The sequence below is a fragment of the Melanotaenia boesemani genome, chromosome 5, assembly GCF_017639745.1.
Source record: "Melanotaenia boesemani isolate fMelBoe1 chromosome 5, fMelBoe1.pri, whole genome shotgun sequence".
Lineage (NCBI taxonomy): Eukaryota > Metazoa > Chordata > Actinopteri > Atheriniformes > Melanotaeniidae > Melanotaenia > Melanotaenia boesemani.
The window spans coordinates 38466070-38479864 of NC_055686.1; the positions used below are offsets into that span (position 1 = coordinate 38466070).

At 45.0% G+C, this 13795-nt stretch overlaps 1 pseudogene; it reads right to left on the reverse strand.

The window, feature by feature from the left end:
* Positions 1 to 791: 791 nt before the first annotated feature.
* Positions 792 to 3262, reverse strand: LOC121640825 (annotated as a pseudogene).
* Between the last annotated feature and the right edge of the window lie 10533 nt (positions 3263 to 13795).

A 13795-nucleotide genomic window follows, 5' to 3' on the forward strand; every position in this document is an offset into this window, starting at 1 on the left:
TGCAAGGAGGGAAGTGTTGGTGAAACACCTCACTCTGTTATCAAAGAACCAGGAGTTACGCAAGTAACCCTACGTTCTTTTTCTAACTTCGCTCAGTGTTTCACTATGGGAGATATAGCCCACTCCCGAATTGCATCAGCTCCCTGACGCCGTGAACTTCAATGAGTAAAGAGAGACCTTTACCCTAGATCAGCAACACCTGCCTCCAGCACAGCGTGAGACAGTGACTGACGAACAACATTGAGCCTATAAAAACGCACAAACGTGTGAGGTGTTGCCCAACTTGCTGCTGTGCAAATGTCCTGAACTGACACTCCTCTGAATAAGGCCCACGATGAAGCCATGCTTCTAGTAGAGTGGGCTCTCACCCCCTGAGGAGGCTGGGAGCCCTTACATCTGTAAGCAACAGAAATGGCCTCCACTATCCAGTGTGACAGTCTCTGACGAGACAACGGCTTACCCTTATGAGGAGTGGCCCAAGACACAAACAACTGATCGGTTCTCCTGAACCCAGCTGTCCTATCCACATACACCCCCAGAGCCCGCACAGGGCACAGGGTATGAAGCCGCTCGTCCTCCTCCGAAGAAAATGGTGAAGGGTGAAAAGCCACCAGCTCCACAGACGGACATCTGTAAGAATGCCCCATCACCTTAGGCACAAATGCCGGATTAGGTTGTAAGTGCACCTTTGCCCGCCCAGGGGCTAACTGTAAACAAGAAGGATGGACTGACAAAGCCTGTAAGTCACTCATCCGCTTTGCAGTGGTCAGAGCCAGAAGCAAACCTGTCTTAATCGAAAGAAATTTCAACCCTACTGCCTCCATGGGCTCGAAAGGGTGGTTAGAAAGGGCGTCCAGCACCAGCGACAAATCCCACAATGGCACCAGTGGCCTAGACACTGGGAGCTTGAGGTGGGCCCCCTTCATGAAGCGGCACACCAAAGGGTGCTGCCCCGCCGACTTATCACCAAAACCCACATGACAAGCTGAAATTGCTGCCAAATAAACCTTAATTGTGGAGAAAGCCTTTCCTTTATCCAACAATTCCTGTAGGAAACAGAGCAATTCCACCACTGAACACTGAAAAGGGATAATGCCCCTAGGCTGGCACCAATCCTCAAAAATCTGCCATTTACCACTGTAAAGGGAGCGGGTGGAGGAAGCCCTAGCATTCTGAATAGTGTCAATGACCTCTGGAGGCAGGCCCCCAGCATTCAGGTTCCACCTCTCACTGGCCAGGCCCAAAGAGACAGACGGTCTGGATGAGGGTGATAAATCTCGCCCCGGGCCTGGGAGAGAAGATCCCTGCGTATGGGGAGTGGCCATGGTTTGCCTGCCAGAAGCTGTATTATCTCTGCTATCCAGTGTTTGGACGGCCACCGAGGAGCCACCAAAATCAGTGTTAGCCCCTGCTCCCGCACTCTGGCCAGAGTCGGAGAAATCAGGCTGAGAGGCGGAAAGGCATACAGCAGAGCATCTGCCCACTGGTGGGCCAGAGCGTCGACGCCCAGAGGTGCGCTCACGTCCGACAGAGAGAAGAACAGTGGGCAGTGAGTGTTTTCCCGAGAGGCGAAGAGATCTACGTCTGCCTGGCCGTATCTCTGCCAAATCTGTGCCACCACATGTGGGTGGAGCCTCCACTCTCCATACAGCGGGTTCCCCCTGGACAAAAGGTCCGCTCCCCTGTTCAGAATCCCAGCTACATGGGTCGCTCTGAGGGACAGGAACCTTGTACTGCTCCACACAATTAACTTCTGAGCTAACCTGTGCAGCTGCAGAGACCGTGTGCCTCCCTGGCGGTTGATATAAGCTACCACAGTGGAGTTGTCTGTTTTCACTAAGACATGACGGCCGTAAAGATGGGGCAGAAAATGTTTGAGTGCCAAAAACACTGCATGCATCTCCAGAACATTTATGTGAAGTTGCGCCATCCGCTGGGGCCACACGCCGTTGGCTGTCCTGCCCAGAAGCGCCGCACCCCACCCCGAAAGAGAAGCGTCCGTCGTCATGGTTACCCTGGACGACACTGCCCCCAGAGGTATGCCCGACGTTAACATCGTCGGGTCTCTCAACGGCGGGAGTGCTGAAATGCACTGCGCCGTTATCCTCACTCTGCGGTGCAGATGACGCTGAGAGCTCAAATGCAGAGATGCCACACATCGCTGAAGCTCCCTCATCATAAGCAGCCCCAGCTGCACCACAAATATCACGGACGCCATGAGTCCGAGAAGCCGTAGGCATAGTCTGAAACTCACTACTTTCCCCAGCTGAAAAAGCACGAGACACTGACTGAATGCCGTCACCCTCGCCTCCGATAGCCTGACGCGATACGAGAGGGAGTCTATACTGAGCCCTAAATACTCTGTGCATTGTGCCGGCTCCAGGAAACTCTTTGCCTCGTTTATTCTGAAACCGAGGTCTTTGAGGTGATTCAGCACCGTAACGGAATCTTTGATCACCTGTTCCCGAGAGTGAGAGCAAATGAGATAGTCGTCTATGTACAAAAATATCCTGATGCCGTTGTTCCTCAGAGGAAACAGCACTGCTTTCACATACTTGCTGAATACCCTTGGAGCTAACGAAAGGCAGAAAGGGATTGTCTGAAACTCGTAGGCCGCCTCTTGATAGGCGAACCTGAGGAATTTCCTGTGTGCTGGATAAATGGCAATGTGAAAATACTCATCTGCTAAATCGATCGTCACAAACCAGTCGTTTGGACGAACCGAGCGGCAGAGCACTTTGTGTGTTAGCATTCTGAACGTGTATTTTCTTAAGTGTTTGTTCAATACACGGAGGTCCAGAATAGGCTGCAGGGATGAGCCTCCCTTCTTTGGAATGAGGAAGTACCGGGAATAAAAGCCCTGATGTATTTCTACGCTCTGAACCACTCTGATTGCGTGTTTGTTTAATAACGACACAATCTCTTCTTCCAGAACATGAGCCAACGCTCCGTTTGCTACAGAAGCTAACACACCGTTGAATTTGGGTGGTTTCATAGCAAACTGCAGTCTGTAACCCTTGGCAACCGTTGACAACACCCAAGAGTGAACTGCGCATGTGCGCCACCTCTCCCCCCGAGAAGCCAGAGGTCCCATGTCGTCGCCCTCGAGTGACGTCACCACTCCGCGACGGCGAGAGCTCTCCGCCGGAGGAGAGTGAGCTCCCCCTTCTGGGGACAGCGGACCCAGGCGGGGTTCCCTTTTCAGTTCGATTATTTTTGTGTTTTTTATTTTTGGGGAGCATTCTGCCCTCGGCAACTTGCTTGGATGCAGAAATGCATTCTTTAATAGAACAAAGGTGCTGTAAAGTGTTTGGTGGCACTAACAGAAACCTTGGAGACATTTGGTGACACTGAATGAGTGCTTGGTGACACTGTGTAACCTGCCCTTGAGTCTTCACTCCCATCATTTGTGAGGAGAGAGACTGAAGGAGGGCTCCTGAAGAACCTGGAACAATGGGAGCCTCCAAACTTAGAACTAAGGGACTGTGTTCCTCCCTCCTTCTTTTGGGTGGAGGAAGAAAAAGCTGAGGAGGCTGTGCTAGGTTGCACGCTTCTTCTTCCCTTCCCCGGGGTGGGAAGATGGCCTGTTCCTGGCAGCCACTGCTGCAAAGGAGTGTTTTCTCCAAGGCTTTGAGCCCTCTGCCTTGGGCTGGTGGCCTGCCTGCTGTGCTGGCCCAGGCTTCTACATCCTGGTGCTGCCGGATTTCCTCCTCGCTGCTGATGCTGCAAAGCTAGCACTGGGAGGCTGAGGTGGGCGAGGCTGGGGTTTGCGCGGTAAGCAGAGGTCAAAAGCTTCTCCCTCCTGCTTCCTGCACGTGCTGGTTTCCTTCATCCTCTCCAGCACAGGGCCAAAAAGACCTTTGGTGGGGTCATATGCTGCATCCATGATCTCAGCCTTCTGAGAATCACTTAAACCAGACAAATTCAGCCACAGGGCTCTCTCATCTGTGACTGCTAGCCCCATGATGCTGCCACATCCCTGCACTGCTCCCCTGGAGGAGCGTAGGAGGAGATCATTCACCACGCATATTTCATCCCAAAGGAGGGGGTTGGGAGTCTGGGAATCCAGCTGGCGACCCATCTCCTCCAGAATCTCAGCCTTGTACGCTGACAGCAGTGTGACAGCGTTGAGGGAGCACACTGACTGAGCTGCATACTTATACATCCTCTGGTAAATAGACGTGGTGAGGCGATCTGATTTACTGGGCAGAGAAACGCTGGATGAGGCTGAAACTGACCTGCGGTTAGGATGTAGGTGGTATGCCACTGAAGGCTCCACTGCTGGGGGTCCAGCCAGACCCAGCTCACTCAGCCCCTGAATCTCCAGCTTGGAACAGCCCTTGGTTGGGAGCTTGCTCTTGAAAGGGGATGGCCAGTAACGGTTCATCTCCTTCATACAGGCTGGCACTTCTGGTAAGAGCTGTTTGGGTGGAGGCTGAGCCGGCGGGAGCCTCTTACCATCATACAGGTCCAGCTCTGTCCCCTCTGCACCCTGGGCTGCAGGCCATGCAATTCCCAGTTTGGCAGCAGCACGCTTACAGACTTCATACAAGTCGCTGTCCATCGGTGGAGCAGCCTCGGCACCGCTAGGTGGCCTCGACTGTTGGGGTGGAAAAGAATCGTCATCCTCTTCTTCCTCCATATCCACCATGTCGAGGAGGTCAGAGTCAGCATCACACTCTGCGTCCTCAACACCCAGCTCCCCATGATCTAGGTCATTGAACAACGGGGGCATAACCTGGGATTCAGTGTCCATCATGTCCGCCCAGCTCGTAGAGACTCGCGGCTGATGGACGTCGGGCTTGGGAGTGGCGGCTGCCAGACAGGGGTCCTGACTGTTAGCCACAGCTACTCTCAACCTCCTTTCCAAAATTTTCTCAGGCATTGAAGCACAGTGAGAACATGATTGTGGGTCAGCCAGCGAAGCCTGGGCGTGTTTAGGGCCCATGCACGCTATGCACATCGGGTGAGGGTCCCTGCTCGAGATGGTCGAACCACATGACGCAGGACACGGGCGGGATACAACCTCCTTGGCCTTGGGCTCCGACCCTTTGGCGGGGGTGACATCCCTAGACATACTAAAGGAAAGGGGAAATAGGCCAAGACAGGTTAAAGGACTAGACTCGTCACAACATGTTAGCCTGTATCCACGCTGACGCTAGCAGCAATGCTAAAACCTAGCTATCAGCAGCTGTACGAGTTAGCTCGTCGTGACACGTTAGCTTAATTCGAGTCACCGAACTGCTACCACTTCAGCCCGCCTTGACGTGTTAGCTTTAGCTACACAGACACACGCTAGTGCTACAACCGAGCAATTACGCCGGTTCGCCAAGGGAACAGCTCACCCTGACGCGGACACTGCTCTTTACTGCGCAGCTAAACTGATTACTTCCTACGAAGTACTTACTCGGCACAATCCTGACTAGGTAGAAACTGCGTTCGGCAACGTACTCCTTGACGGGACGCCTGTGAACTGTTAAGCAGCTAACCATGTAGCCTGGAACGCGCTGAGGGAGCGAGTAGTTTCTCACGGGAAGAAAGCGAGAATGAGTAGGAGGGGTCGGTCGGCCGTGTTAATATGAGGGGGCTGGGCCTCGGGCACGGCTTGACCGGTCTGTCACTGACAGACGTGATGTCATTGGAGCTTCCGTGGTTGGTCACGCCAAGGCGATTTCCCATAGTGAAACACCGAGCGAAGTTAGAAAAAGAACTACCATTGTTGACTATTGTATAAAACCTGCCTGTAATGCCTGTACAGAATATTGGGAAACCTCTGTTCTTTGAACCTGAAGAGCTTAAAAACCTGGGAAGATGGATTGTTTAGCCTCATGTCCACCAACGGGTGTTGGTCAGGATGGGACTGTTAGGGCGTGGATATGGTTTATAAAATGTCAGCTCATTGCGTTCCCACAGCCGGGTTCAATGTTGAATGAATACAAATCATGTTTTATGTTGTTCTTATCCTGATATTTTGAGAAATTGTTGGCTAACAGCATCATAGGGTGTCTGATTCATGTGAACAGAAGAGTGCTATTGCCTGTGCTGTTATTGATTGTAAACCAAGCCCACTGACATGTCTGATTGATTGATTAATGAGATAAATGTCAGCGAGTAAGCTAGCTGTTAACAAACCTGTGTAAACCACTCGATTTGATTAAGGCAAATTAAATACTTTGTTAGGTTTAAAAACTAAAGAGCTTTTGATTTGAGGTAAAATATGCTCTTATACTTCCTCCTTTTGTCAACTTTCTCTCTACATGTGTCGTGTATAAGTGACTTCACCTCTCAGAACAGTTGACTAACCTCATGCCTTCTATCTCAGACAGTGGGGGGTTATTACTGAAGTCTATCAGATTACTCTGCACTTGAATTATGATACTAAAGACGTAAAAAGCATTCACTGAAATAAATGGATTTTTTATTTATCAGTTAATATAAGTCATATAAAAACTAAATCCACCACTAGAGTCACATCCCCTGACTGCTGTAAGAAAGAAGTTGTTTACTATCTGAGCAGTTCTTGTTATGATGTCTCTGTATCATGAAAGAGATGAAATGAGTCCTTTACGATACAGTCTACTCAGCTCAGGTGGTGCTTTGTGTAGATGTCCTGCAGACAGGCACCAATGTTTGCTTGTTTGGTTTTATTTGTTTTTGGTAGTTTTGTTTAGTTCATGTCCCTCTTCAGCTGTGCATTAAGCAAAACAGTTAATAAAAACTCTCGGTAGGGCTGCCGTTAAACACGGTCATGACTGGGATGTGGAAGTTGACCTTTCATCATCATTATCACCATGACTTTGTATATAAAGTGCTTTAACTTCAGACACAGCTGAAACAAAATGCTGTACATCAGAGATCAAATAAAAGCATAAAAATTAAATAAGATAAATAAAATTCAGTACAAAGAATAAAAGTTATATAACATTAAGTATATAAACAATAAAAAAAGCTAAGTAAGATTAAGTCTCAAGAGCAGTTGAAGGCCAATAAAAGTGAGTTTTAAGGCGGGCTTTAATCGACTATGAAAAGGCAAATTGTTCCATATTTAGACACACCGATAGGGAAGGACCAGTCTCCTCCGCACTTCTGCTTTTAAACATGGGACGACCAGGAGCGTGTCGCCAGCTGACCTGAGGGTTGAGTGGGACATGTAAATGGTCTTGGGGCAACACTATTTAAAACGTTCAAAGCAAACAGAAGGACTTCTAAATAAACTCTAATGTGTACAAGCAGCTAGTGGAGCAATGCCAGGACAGGTGTGATGTGTTCTCAAGTTAAAGTTCAAGTTTATTTATATAGCAGTTGCCCAAAGTGCTGAACAATAGAACAAACACTCTTTTTCAGATTTCTGTCACTGCCATGCAGTGGTGTTCTGAACTAGTTGCAGACGTGCGAGTTAGGACTGACTTACACCAAAACAGCAGGAATTACAGTAATGCAGCCATGATGATACAAAGGCATGAATTTCCATTTCCAACTACTGCCTAGAAAGAAAAGGTTGAATCTTTGCCACCTTTCTTAAATGATAAAAATATGACTTAATTGTGGCGTTGATTTGACTGTCCTTAGACAGTCAAATACAGGATATCAACCAATCCATGTCTATTAAAACCAACATTGAAACATGTAGGCATAATGTAGACGAGGTAGCTGAGGTGCTAAGAACTGTAAGGTGCCAGATGTAATTATCACCCCTCTCATAGGTTGTCAGCCAGAACACTACTTGAGGCCAGGACGTCTCTTTAGCTGTGTGACTGTAGGCATGGATGAAGGTGATTGGTGAAGAAATGATGAGACAAGACAGTTGATTCAACTGGTCTGTATTTCATCCATGGGCATCTTTTCAGAGTGGGTGGATATGGGTGCATGTGCGTGTGGTTTGCGCGTGTGTCTGTGTGTGTTTTATCTGTAAGTAAACAGAATGCAAATAACAAAAACAAATATTACAATTGCTTATAACATGCTGTCTTATATGGTACACAACTGAGATATGAACAGATATATATTTAAGCTTAGCCAGACAGTACTCAGTTAGCTACTGACTTAATTCCACACAATATCTGCAGAAAAAAATATAATTCAGGCCAAAATAAAGCCGAGCTCCATGTGTCTGCTGGCTAGCATGAGTAGCTTCCATTAGCCACAACTCACATTGCAAATGACAGTGAATACAAGCATTTTCCCACATATAAAACATTAAAAAGTAGGGCTGGACAATAATTTAATATCAATATATATCGCAATATACTTTTATTCAAAAATGGAGATATGAGTTTTGAAAACATTTTGAGATACATACAGTATATGATTACAGCGTTTCAACACAGTGGCTACGTAAGTGATGACGTACACCACAGACACAGAGCTGACCAATGAGCCCGGCCAGGCCCAGCAGCAGTTGTGTCCTGTTCGTTTTCACTCCCCTCTAGTGACTTTTTCTGGTATTATTGGAGACTTTTGGGGACTGTAACGTAGTTTTACATTTCTCAAAGAGGACCCGGTGTTACGCAGACTTGTCCTCACGCAGCAGCTGCTGCATCAGAGCAGGAGATCAGCTGTTTCATCACCAGGCTGGAAGTGAAACGTACAAAGCTGCTGCTGGAGGATCCCGCGCTGGTTTACCGTCAGATATTAACGTCTATTAATGAAGAGTGTGGACAAAAATAATTAAAAACATAAAAAGTGTTGACATGTTCCAGACTAATTAAAATATTATTTTAAATGAAAACAGTTGAAGCACTGTTGTTAAAATCTTTAAGAATGACATAATAAGCCTGTGCTGTAGTTTAAAGTTAAAGATATTAATATTGAGAAAGGTAAAAGTTTTATTTGACCTTTGATGGTGATTTAAAATTTCTTTGTTTGAAGGCTAATTTAGCCTTGCTAATACAAATAAAAGGTTAACATTAATTTATTGTACAGTTTTTATTTCTAAAATGTTATACTGGAGGAGTTTCATAGACTTGGCAAAATAATTTTTAGTTTTACAGCATCTGTTGTAGCATTTTTGGCATTTTTCTGAGACTTTTTTGTTTATATCGATATCGGAATTATATCGTATTGACCGAAATTAAGAAATATATTGTGATAAAAGTTTTGGCCATATCGTCCAGCCCTACCTTAAATGTTTTCCAGGAGAGTTGTTTTACTATATTGATTAAAATTCCCTTCACACCCCAACTGCCACCAATTAATTAAATGCTCTAACACAAAAAATAAATAAATAAATAATAAAAGCAGAGGCTTGGAGCACTTGCAGAGGCAACAAAGTGAGAGCCAGAGCTTAGCTAACTTACTACATCAAAATACAGTACACACTTAAACATAAGGGTCATTATGGCAGAAAAGGTGCCTATACTGAGTCGGAAAAGAAAAAATTTGGGGGGCAAGGCTACTTCCAAGAAAAAAATTTGACAGCGCGGAGCAAGAGCAGAGTGTTAGTGAATCGAAGCTGCCCAGTCCTTGAGAACCTTTGGGAACAAGCCTAGCATTTTTTTATAGGTGTGGCTTCAGGGGGAAGTCTGAAGAAAGGGTTTTGGATTTTTGAATTGTGTATTTTCAAAACGTAGCTTGCTCGAACCTTTTTTCCTAGGATCTCCTACCCTACCTGGAACAAGCATATGGAATTAACAGCTTACTTGTCACTGACACACAAACATGTGGAGTAGATAGCAGTATTCCTGCGAGCTAACTCTCTTGCAGCCGTCTAGCAACTATGCACCAGTTAGCAGCACCGTGCAGACTCTCAGGGTCATTAGCAATATCGTCATCAGTACACTAACACAGCTGGGGTTCTATGGTGTTCACCCCGAGACAAATCACTACACCTACAACTTACATTACAGAATCAAATATCTATAGCAAACATTAACAAATAAAGTGAACAATAGCACATTTGTACACATAATATACATGGCTCAAGGACCGAGCTCAGCAGGAGGGGTCTAGGTCCAAATACAATCATCTCTATCTTATTTTCATTGAAATTTAAAAGGTTTAGGGCCATCCATGCTTTAAGACAAGCTTAAAGAGGTTTAATTATCCAAGCATCTCTACACCTTAATGGTACTCAAATTTGGCAGTCGTCTGCATAACAATCAAAAGAGATGTCATATTTTCTGAGAATAGACCCTAAAGGAAGAAAATACAGTGAGAAAAGCAAAGACCCTGAAATAAAACCCTGGGGGATCCCACAACAGAGGAGCATGGTGGTATTTAAACCCAGTTAGTTTTACAGGAAAGGTTCTATCAGCCATATAGGACCTAAACCACTGCATGAGATGAGGGACTGTGGTCTACTGCATCAAAAGCAGCAGTTAATTCCAGCAAGACAAAGATTACATCGTTGCCAGAGTCGTATGTCAAAAAATGTAGTTACAAACCCTCAACAGTGTCAGCTCTGTGCCATGAAGGGTCTTAAATCCAGACTGGAACACTTCCAGGATACCCTGCCCACAAAGAAAGGGTTATAACTCTAAGTACACTATCTTCTCCAATTTCAGGAAAAATGATGAAAGCTTAAACCTTTGCACTATTGGGCCTTCTTAATGACAACAAATGTAACCCCAGAAACTTGGTAATGGGGGTCCCCTCCAACTTGGAGTTGTGGGAGATGGTGCAGGTAACCAGAGATTCACAATTCACCTAAAGTCTAATACCTTGTCCTTGTTCAAAATTACATGTTGAGCACAACGTTACCAGCTGCTCCACCTCTTTTCCTCTTGTGGTGCCATCTGCAAAGTTAGTGAAATAGTTGCTATTGAAACAAGCAGAGTACGTCAGCAGTATGCTAAAAGGCTCAGAACATACCCACATTACACCACAGAATTAGAAGCTACTGTTTCCACTTCTGACCTTTATCAGTACTGAACCCTGAGTTATTTCTCTTCAGTGTTGCATTCTGCAGCAGTGTCTTAATTCCAGTGACAGATAGAGATGATGGGTGTTTTAATGAACTCAACCCAGCATGTCGCTTCATTAACAGCTCTGTGTTTGCGTGCTCTGTATTAAGCCTGGTTGTAAAAGCTAAAAGGACGTGTTGCTGTGCTCTTTGAGGTTACCACTTGTCTGCTTGATCAGTCTTGTGTTCTCATGGAAACCAATATGGTGAAGAGCTGGGCCAATCAAACAGACAATGGCTGCTTTGTGTTTCCTCCTGTGTGTCTGTCTGTGGATGGATTATGTCCATCTCTGCTCCCTTGTGTTTGCTGCTACTCACGTTATTGACTCCTAAATTGCACTCACACTGCACTAACCCATTTTTCCCCCCCACAATGTTCACCTGTAATATTTCGTCAGAGCACTTATGTTTGACGTGTAGTCTGGCACTTGTGGCTCAGTGTGGCTGTTCAAAGCGGCAATGGACTTCAAATGGCAGATGACTCAAATGTTGCTGGTCTATTTATTTCACAATGGTATTTATAGCTTCAGTGGATAACAGAGGGGTAGTGGTCTCTTTACTCTTTATTTTCTTCTCGACTCTTGGTTTTCTCCCCATCATTTTGTCTTTGCTCCATTCTATGCCTTCCTTGCCACAATATTTTTTCTCAATCCGGTTTTTGTGGAGTAGTTCTCTACATCTTTTTTTGTCCTGAGTTTATGTGGCTGTTGTAATGGATTATGTAAATGAGCCCAATTCAGTTCACTTCAGTTTTATTTGTATTCACAACAAAGATGTGTTTTAATTGATACATTTCTACACTTTCATTTGTTAAGTTGACCATGTATGGCTACTGTTACGGCCCCAGGCCGTCAGCCTGAAGCAGTTTATGCAAATATGACCTTGTCAGTGCTTCCAGATGATTGGCTGTGGGACTTGCTTCTTTAGACCCACCCTCCTCCAAGGGGATTGGTCGCCAGCTGTTCTGGACCTTTGGTGACTGGCCAATCAGGACAACTTGTCTCCTTCAAATATTGTGGACTGCGATGGTTGGAGGCAGCTCTGTAGATTGACCATAGTTTGACATACAGCTCGCCACTTGGAATTGAACTCTTGGCTGTATTGCTGTGTGCTACCCTGTGTGGGTATTTGTTAGCCGTTGTAGATAAATTACTGTCTTTAGTTGTCTTTTGGTTGGCTGAAAAGCTTTTTGGTTGTGTTTTGTAAGACACAGTACTTCACCCCAGCTGTCTTTCTTTATGGTTTCTTTAGGGTAACTGTTAAGTGCCAGTAGTGGCTTTAAACCTGTGTGCAGGACACCTTTAGTTACATTTCTTGTTTATGTTTTGAGCTGTAAAGTAGTATTGGAATCTGAGTTCTTTCTTTTGGGGGATACTTATTTTATGTATACTGAAGGCCTTATTTCCTGTTTAGTTTACTTTGTTTTAATTTAGTATTGTAAATAAACTCGTATTATCATAAGGGTTAGAGTGCATCATTTATCTGCAAAAACTAAGGTTTATGTCACCAGTGGTAAAGCGAGGGGGTCTTAATTGAACTTCCTGGTGTCAGAAATAACCGAGCCAAACGTGACGACGAATAAAGAAAATATTCTCCCTCCTTGTTGCTGTCTTCTCCTTAATTCCTCTCTCATCAACCCTGTTTTATGGAAGGACTCTGTGTCTTTCAGTCTGATTTTCACCCCAGTCTCTCACTGGTTTTCTATTCTCCATCTTTCTGTTTCACTCCCTCCTCTTTGCCTCTGCTTAATTAGTGTTACCAATGTTTACCCTTATCCCACAGATCAAAGTGGAAAAGGCAGGCTATGCCTGAATAATTTATGCTCTTAAAGGGCTCATGTTTGACTCCATCACTGCTTATCATCCCTCAAATAATCAGACACTCAGTTCCTTTGTATTTTCCAAATTATGTCTTTCTCATTCCCATTTCATGCTGAATCTATTCATGCACAACCCCAACTCGTTTTCTTCATCGTCTCTCTTAATGGGATAAATCACTAGGTGGCAGCATAGTTACACATGCAGCATGCAATGACAGAGGGGGGAGACTTTACACAGCTAATGAGCTGCACTCATCATATCATGGGGGCTGCAATCAGCTTAAGACACAACACTGAGTGTGACTAGCTCCATCCCAGATTAATAAAGATCTAGAAACAACTGCTGCCCCATTCGTCTTTTCATTTATCTCCCCCCTATTTCTCTAATTACCTAAATCAATATGCTCCGGATCGATTTCAGATCGATTGAGATAATGCTCCCATGACCCATTAATGGGCTTTTATGACCTTTTTCAAAGCATACTGGTGCTTTGCCAAATCTGTGAACCCCCACGTTCATGAACAGATCAGGCCTAAAACAATTAAGATCTGAGTGGGAGTGGGACAACAAAGCCCCTCATGTTTGTGTGTGTTAGAATTTTCAGTGACGAGTTGGGAAGAAGGGAAGGGAAAGTGTGTTTCAGCAGCCTGAAGTGATACGATGAAATCAAACTTGAAAAAAATTTACTTAAAGAAGATGTAAAACCAGACATTGCTGCCCCTGGAAAAACATTTTCAAAGGTAAATTGATAGAGTTTTAAATTCAATTGGGGCCAGAATCATGTCTGCAAACACAAAGGTGAACGAGCTGAAAACATGTTAGAGGGACGTCATTATGAGCGGCTGCTGTACAAAGAAGAAAAATTCTGGTGAAAAAGGTCTGGAATGTAAAAACAAACTATTATAAGTGGAATAAGTAAAGAAGAATATGTCCAGTAAAATTTTCATTACATTATTAATGGAGAGTAACAAAGAGAAAACATGTCTATTTTTTCTTTCTTTTTTTTTCTAATCTTTGATTATTGACATGAGATCAGTTGAACATTTATTGAAATGAAAACATGAGCAATTTATTA